The sequence below is a fragment of the Euphorbia lathyris genome, chromosome 3, assembly GCF_963576675.1.
Source record: "Euphorbia lathyris chromosome 3, ddEupLath1.1, whole genome shotgun sequence".
Lineage (NCBI taxonomy): Eukaryota > Viridiplantae > Streptophyta > Magnoliopsida > Malpighiales > Euphorbiaceae > Euphorbia > Euphorbia lathyris.
The window spans coordinates 108,746,521-108,755,131 of NC_088912.1; the positions used below are offsets into that span (position 1 = coordinate 108,746,521).

Sequence of the window (8,611 nt, forward strand, 5' to 3'; positions counted from 1 at the left end):
TATTTTTGAGTTGGGTAAGTTTGAGAATGAAGAATGTACATATATAGGACTGAGAGATGAGATATGATTGGTTGGATAAGTGAGGTAAAAATTGATGACTTGGATAATATAAAAACCGTGGATTTGGAAAGCACAATATTGAAGGGTTGTGATTTTCTAAGGCTAAGGAGCTATTTAATTTTTGAGTTATTCAATTTTTTTTTATTTCTTTTTGAAATACTGAGTTATTCAATAAAAACCATTACCGTTAAGATATAAAACAAAAAATATTACAAATTTAACCAATTGTAAATTTAATAAATCATCAATCTAAATACTGACAAACAAAATGTTGAGATTTGGATCATTTTAGATGTTGGTAATAAAATTGCTTCATTTTAGACGTTAGGAATAAAATTGCTTCATTTTAAACGTTAGGAATAAAATTGTTTGGGATCGTCAACATTAGGAGTATTTTTGCATCTTATTATCCCTTTATATTTTCTTTCTTTTTACAATTAGCAACCAATTGAAAGTATAAAGTTGGTCTAAAAACTTCAACTGCCCTCCCGATCTTGTCCAATTGCATTCAGCAACCCCCTATTTCTTAATTAAATTTGTTGGATACATAAAATGGGAGACACGCTCAACCACATGTCAAAATGTTCGCCACGTGCCAAAAAGAAAATTTCAAATAGATAAATAATTAGGAAATTTTGAAAGCTCATTTAACGGGAAAGTTGAAGAATAAAGAGTTATTAAATGCAATTCAATAAAAATAGGGGTTATTAAATGCAATTGGATAAAAATTAAGCATACTATATATATATAGTTTGGTTTTTATAGTTTGTAATTTTCTACTAAATCTAATCCCACATTGTTACGTAACAATATCTTTCCATAACTTATTAGTTTCAACCATAACAACTTACATCGCTGAGCTTGGTAGCACAAGCTTGTGACCCAAGCAGGAGCAACAATGTGATGGAACATTACTCTGACTCAGAAATCCAAGTTCGATGCAGCTAACATCTGGCTGGCCCTTTCCAAGCTGAGAGTTTAACCATGTTGTTCCAACGAAGGTTGAGATGGCATGGTTCCTAAAGCAGAGAGCACCGCGTGAGGCTGGCTTCACAGAGCAGCGACAACCTCCCGCTCCCAGCAGTGGAAGGAATACCGGCTAGTGGCTACTCGAACTCACATGGTCTAATGAGTCAAGCTAACTGAACCATCACTTTTTTGTTGATCGGCCTCCTTGCAATATGTGTTAGCAGAAAATGAACCAAATTCAGCTGCATCTTCTACATGAATTTTAGCAAGCCTGAGTTTTTTCATTGTATCCCAGCACACGGTTCTGATTGGCCCAAACTCGAGCTGAGCGAGATCATCATAATACTTTTGTGTGGCGGCGTCCTTGAATTCGGAGAGCTTCTTTACTAATTTCTCGTCGGGAACAAATGCAACCGTGCTTCTTTACTAATTTCTCGTCGGGAACAAATACAACCTGAGTCTCGAATTGTACAAGAGAACTCTCTGTCCTTCGTGAAATGTCTTCTTTTGGATTTTTCTATCGTGCCACATCTTGGTCTTGTCCTTGTAATTTACATCGTTTTCATATGAAAACAGCCTGAACTCTTCCATATCACAAAGTTGGAGTCTTCTCTGGTCTCCCACAGCCTGTTGCTTAAAATTTAAGAAGGTTAATGCCCAAAAGGCCATGTGTTCCATTTCAACCGGCAAATGACAAGACCTGTTGTACAATAATCTAAATGGAGACATTCCGATTGGTGTCTTATAGGCCATCCTATACGCCCAAAGAGCATCGTCAAGCTTGTTTGCCCAGTCTCTCCTAGAATTGCCAACAGTTTTCTCTAAAATTCTCTTGATTTCTCGATTTGAAATCTCAACCTGTTCACTTGTTTGTGGATGGTAAGGCGTGGCAATTCTATGAGAGACTCCCAGTTTTCCTATCAGCTTCTCAAATTTGGCATTGCAAAAGTGGGTTCCTTGATCACTAATGATCGCTCGTGGGACACCGAATCGGGCAAACAACCTTTTTAGGAATTTTACAACCACATGGGCGTCATTAGTGGGGCTAGCCATTGCTTCAACCCACTTGCTCACATAATCAACAGCCACTAAGATGTATTTATATCCAAAAGATGTAGGGAATGGTCCCATAAAATCTATTCCCCATATATCAAAAATTTCACAAACGACTATGTTATTGAGGGGCATGACATTTCTAGCTAAAATATTGCCTGTTCGTTGGCACTTATTGCAAGTGTGAACAAACTAATTGGCATCTTTAAAAAGTGTTGGCCAGAAAAAACCTGATTGAAGTACTTTGGCTGCAGTCCTGCTAGCGCTATGATGTCCTCCTGCTTCTCTGTCATGACAATGGCTTAGAACAGCATGTCCCTCCTCTTGAGATATACACCTGCAAATAATTTGATCGGCGCACAACCTGAAAAGATAAGGTTCTTCCCAAAAATAATATTTAATTTCTACATAGAACTTCCTCCTTTGATTAGTGGACAGGTTGTGAGGTTTCAGTGAACTAGCTAGATAATTGGCAATGTCGGCAAACCACGGAGCACTCTGTACAGTATATAGATGCTCGTCTGGAAAATCTTCCAAAATCTCTGGTTGTTCCTGGCTCCTCTGGTGAGGAATTCTTGACAAATGATCAACAGCCACATTCTCCGTTCCCTTCTTATCTTTAATTTCGAGATCGAACTCTTGAAGTAAGAGTAACCACCGTATCAACCTTGGCTTTGCATCCTTCTTTGCGAACAAGTAGCGCAGTGCAGCGTGGTCTGTGTGAACAATGACTTTTGACAGAACCAAGTAAGGACAAAATTTGTCGAAAGCATACACTACTGCAAGGAGCTCCTTCTCGGTAGTGGTATAGTTATGTTGGGTATCAGTTAATGTTTTGCTTGCATAATAGATAGGCCTGAACTTCTTCTCAATCCTCTGCCCAAGAACAGCTCCCACACATGTATCGCTAGCGTCACACATCATCTCAAAAGGCTATTCCCAGTCGGGTCCTGCCAGTATGGGCGAGTTGATCAGCTTGCCTTTCAATAGTTCAAACGCTTTAAGACAGCTTGTATCAAATGAAAATTCCACATCCTTATGAAGCAAAGCTGACAAAGGCAGCGCAATCTTTGAAAAATCTTTGATAAACCTCCGGTAGAACCCTGCGTATCCCATGAAACTTCTCACATCCTTTACATTAGTTGGAACAGCCAGTTTCTCTATTACTTCCACCTTAGCTTTATCCACTTCCATTCCCTTTTCAGAAATCTTATGCCCGAGAACAATTCCACCAGTAACCATGAAGTGGCATTTCTCCCAATTCAAGACTAAGTGGTCTCCTTGCATCACACAAGCACAGCTTCGAGGTTGTTTAGACAATTTCCAAAAGAGTCTCGATAAACAGAGAATTCATCCATGAAGATCTCTACAGTCCGCTCCACCATATCATGAAATATAGACATCATGCATCTTTGAAATGTGGCTGGAGCGTTGCACAGTCCGAATGGCATGTGCCTGTAGGCATAGGTTCCATATGGACATGTGAAGGTTGTCTTCTCCAGATCTTCACTGTGAATTGCAATCTGATTGTACCCCGAGTAACTGTCAAGGAAGCAATAGAATGCATACCCTGCTAACCGTTCTAACATCTGGTCAATGAAGGGCAAAGGGAAATGATCCTTCCTTGTACCTTTGTTGAGCTTCCGGTAATCCACACAAACTCGCCATCCTGTTATGGTTCTCGTAGGGACCAACTCGTCTTTCTCGTTGAGTACCACTGTGGTTCCTCCCTTCTTTGGTACAACATGAACAGGGCTTATCCACACACTATCGGAAATGGGATAAATAATTCCGGCATCCAGCAGCTTGATCACCTCTTTTCACACGACCTCCTTTATGTGGGGGTTCAGTCTGCGCTGTGGCTGGACAGATGGCTTGTGATCCTTCTCCATTAAAATTTTGTGGACACAGACTGTCGGACTAATACCTTTGATATCATCAATTTTCCATGTGATTGCATCCTTGTTCCTTCGCAGCACCTCCATGAGTTGAGCTTTCTGATCACCAGTTAACTTTGAAGATATAATAACTGGGCTCCCGCTGGGTGGTTCCAGGAAGGCATACTCGAGGTGTGAGGGTAAAGGTTTTAGTTCGGGTTTATTTAATGGCACAGTAGGTATCTCAGGTGGTTCTTGATGAGTGGGAACAGTAGGATCTAGAGGAGGGGTAGGCAGGTTTGATTCGATGGAACAGCCTGTTCTGTCACATAAGTTCACCTCTTCTCCCAAGAGAGTGTCCAGAGTGTCATGTTCCTGCAAAGTGGAAAGACTTTGGAAATCATCTAAGAAACAGCATGTGTCATCACTAGTGTTAGCTCGTCTCATTGCCTCATTCATTCTAAAAATGATTTCATCCCCATTAATTCTTAAAAACAGTTGTCCCTCTCCCACGTCTATCAATGCTTTACCCGTTGCTAAAAACGGTCTACCTAGGATAATAGGAACATGCAGGTCCTCATCTATGTCCATTATGATAAAATCAACAAGCAATATGAATTTTCCTACTTTGACCAACACATCTTCCACGACTCCCCTAGGATAACATACTGACCAACACATCTCATTGCCTCATACTGGTGAGTGAGCAATCTGCTAGTTTAAAGCTCTGAAACTCTCCTTCCTCCGCAAGGTCTATATTTGTGTTTTTCAAAAAGTGTGATCCCTTTCCTTCCTTACTACCTCTATTTAAAGGAAAGGACAGGGTCAAAAACGGTACTAGAAAAGTATTCGCTCAAAATATATTACAAAACAAAGTCAAAAGTTCAGAAATCTAAAACCACTGAGTTCAGAAACTGATGCCACTGAGTCAGCAAACATCTGTGTTATGGCTGACGAAGTTGCTGACAACGGCAAATCTGAGTAATCTGACCTCTCAGATGGGTTTGACCATGAGGAACACTTTAATGAGGTAACATTTATACCCTTGCTCAGAAATGAAATGGTTAATGCCTTGAATAATCTCTATACACTGATCAAAAAGTGTAACAAGAAAATAAGAGCACTCAGCAGGCGGTGTGATGAGATTGAAGAGGTCAAACTGAGTGACCTCCGACATCTGCTATAGGAGAATACCAGGCAAGATGAAAATCTAAAAATCATGCATCGGTTTGTCTCGAAAGTCCAATCAGATTCTAAGAAACTGAGGAAGGACATCACATCAATATAGAATCAGCTGAATACATCAGCTAAGAAGAGTTTCCATCCAAAAGCTGAGTACTCAGGTACAAGTCAGCGTAGGTGGAACACTCAGCGGAATGTCCAATGTGACTTCTACGGAAAGAAGGACATACCACAAAGGTACATTGGCATGCTCAGCACAATCGTGCTGACCAAAAATGGAGACATCCTCAAATGTATGTCGTCACAAACTTAAATATGATGCATCACCTATTAGCTCTAACAAACAAGGACCTAAAAAGAATTGGGTACCTAAAGATAACTAGTTAAATTGCAAGTGAGCATGAGGTGCGCGGAGAAGTCAAAGCTATGGTACATTGATAATGCATGCTTGAGGCATATGACTGGTGATGAAGCTCAGTTCATCACACTTGTGCATGAATGAGGTGGAAATGTAAGTTTTGGAGACAACAAAAAGGGTAAGATAGTATGGTCAGGTACCGTTGGTGGTAATCCTACTATTGAGTCTGTTAAGCCCAAAATATACCTAAAATATTTTATATAAATACATTAAATTTACATTGAAATCGTGCTAATCATATTCATTTGGAATATTTTTACGTCTTTATTTACTTCTTTGATACAAGGTACTTAATTATTTGGTTAAATCCAAATAGGAGCTAAAACGGAGCTAAAACGGAGCTAAAATGAAGGAAAAATGAAGGAAAAACCTAAAAAACGGGCCAAGAATACGTATCAATCAGAAGAACGCTCAAGGAGGATAAGAAGCAGTCGAAAGACGGGGAGAAAAGCCCCTGTCGCGACTGAGATTTTCAAAATCTCAGTCGCGACATACGAAAGCCGAACTCCGAAAAAATGAAATCTTCAACTCGCCCCTGCACCCCCTGTCGCGACTGAGATTTTCAGAATCTCATATGAGACAGCGAAGAATTCTGCACAGTTTTCACATGTTTTAATCCGAGAAACGCGTCTGTTCGTTTGGATAAAAGCGGCCCTTCACCAACGGACACAACCCATCATTTACAACCCTTCAACAACTATAAATAAGTAATCCATTTCAAGAAATCAATGTTGGATTAGGTGGATTAAGGGTTATGAGAGTTGTTATGTTGAAGAAACTCTGACTCAGAAATGAGTCAGAAAGTTAGATTACATTTCTATGTAAACAAACTTGATGTACACAAGTTGTTATTAGATTAGTTATAAACACGGTATTAGTTTAGTTTCAAAGGTTGATCAGAGACAAGTTTTCATTCTGGTAGCGGACTAACCGGTCCCTATTCCGAAGATTCAGCGAGAAGAACTAACGGCTGAAGCGCAAAAGGGTCTGACAAACCTACGGAGTTTGAGGGAAAGATTGACAACCCGGATCTCAAAGTTTTCGTCACAATGCTTTCCATATTTCTACTTCTCTGTTAACTTGTGAAGATTCACATTTCATTAATGATATATTTATTTTATTCAATACATTCTTTCTGTTGTTATTTTGATATTGTTCTGACAAAATGATTTTCAAAATGATAAATTGGTGTTTTTATTAAAAGGTTTTATTCCATCTTATTCATATAAGAACTTTGCTGAACACTTGAAAGAATTAGTTTTTACGGATGATATGATCGCTGATCGCGGCTTATCAGATATAAAATACTAATTTGATTAAGGTAGAAATCTGCTCCGAACCAGAGAGATTTCTACGGTTCAAAGCCATTTAATTGAATAAATTCCTATATTATTACATGTCCATAATCTTACCAAAGTTAAAGTTGTTTTCTTTGCTTTATGAAAATAAGTTTTATACCTTCTATTTATTCCAATTACGGAAGTATCTGTCTTATAATCAAAATCTCAAGACGGAATTGTTCTCTAAATTCAATATCTAATTTACCCGAACCAATTCAATCAATTAAACGATTTTCTTTTGTTAAACCTAAACACGTGAATAAAACTGAATTAAATAAGGTTTTAGTTAAAAAGCATTCCTTGTGGGTTCGATATCTTTTATTACTACAAGCGTATACCGTGCACTTGCGGAAATCGCTCAATAAGTTTTTGGCGCCGTTGCCGAGGAACGCCAAAATTTTTTACAAAATTTTAAATTTTTCGTGTTTTATTTTGAATCTAGGTTTAAACATACTTATTTTAACTTTTATAATTTATTAATTTTAATTTACTAATTTATTTATGTTCCAAATTCTGTTTTGTAGGTAGTTTCGGCTCGTGTAAGATTTCAGGTTCATGCGCAGTTCTCGAAGTTCAGGCATTGTACCAGACCCTATAGACCCAGAAATTGAGAAAACCATTAGGAAGAACAAGAAAAACAAGAAAAACAAAAATAAGACTCCAGTAAAAACATTTACCGAGCCAGAAAAAATGGCAGATCCACCAACACTTATGGATTACGCTAGGCCAGGTGTGGCCGGTGTGACCAATAGTATCGTTAGACCCAGAATCACCGCTAACCAATTTGAAATTAAGTCAGCTTTGCTTAATATGTTGCAAAATAATGTAACATTTTACGGGTTACCTAACGAAAATCCTAACACCCATTTAACAAATTTCCTTGAAATTTGTGACACTTTTAAAACCCCAGATGTGACTGCAGAAGCAATCAAACTTCGCCTCTTTCCTTTCACTTTGAAGGATAGAGCCAAAGAATGGTTAACTTCTATGCCAGCCGTAACTTTTTCCACTTGGGAACAATTAGCCCAAGCATTTTTATCAAAATATTTTCCTTTAGCAAAAACTGCAAGAGTCATAAAGGAGTTAACATCTTTTTCTCAAAATGATAATGAGACTCTTTATGAGACTTGGGAACGTTTTAAAGAACTTCAACGTTTATGCCCACACCACCAATTACCCGCTGAACTTTTAATGCAAACATTTTACAATGGACTAAATCCTACAACTAGGGGTTCATTAGATGCTATGTCGGGAGGGCTATTTATGAAGAAAACATCAGCCCAAGCAAGAGAACTTTTAGAGGAAATGGCAATCAACAGCAGTATGTGGCCTGCGGAACGTGGACATATACCGGTGGCAAAACCATCATCCTCAACCACACCATCAGTTAAAGGTATAATAGAACTTGCTCCAGTCGCGATGTTACAAGCCCAATTTTCTGCTTTATCGCACAAAATTGATAAGTTTATGGCACCACGCGATACCAATGGTAATCCAATCCAAACGGATGTGGATTATGAAAACATGAGTGAGATAGAACAGGTAAATTTTGTCCAAGGGCAAAACCAAACTAATAATCCTTATTCTAATACTTATAATTCTGGATGGAGGAATCATCCTAACTTTAACTGGAAAGATAACAATAACAATAATGCAAGTGCTAATCAAAATCGTACCACTAATTATCAAAATCAGTCAAGAGATACGATTAG

The 8,611-nt window shown here is 38.5% G+C and overlaps 1 non-coding gene across 1 annotated transcript; it reads right to left on the minus strand.

The window, feature by feature from the left end:
* Positions 1 to 7,967: 7,967 nt before the first annotated feature.
* On the minus strand, positions 7,968 to 8,074 carry LOC136225190 (small nucleolar RNA R71). The gene has a single exon (XR_010686920.1). It is a non-coding gene; the product is annotated as a small nucleolar RNA R71 (small nucleolar RNA).
* Positions 8,075 to 8,611: the final 537 nt, after the last annotated feature.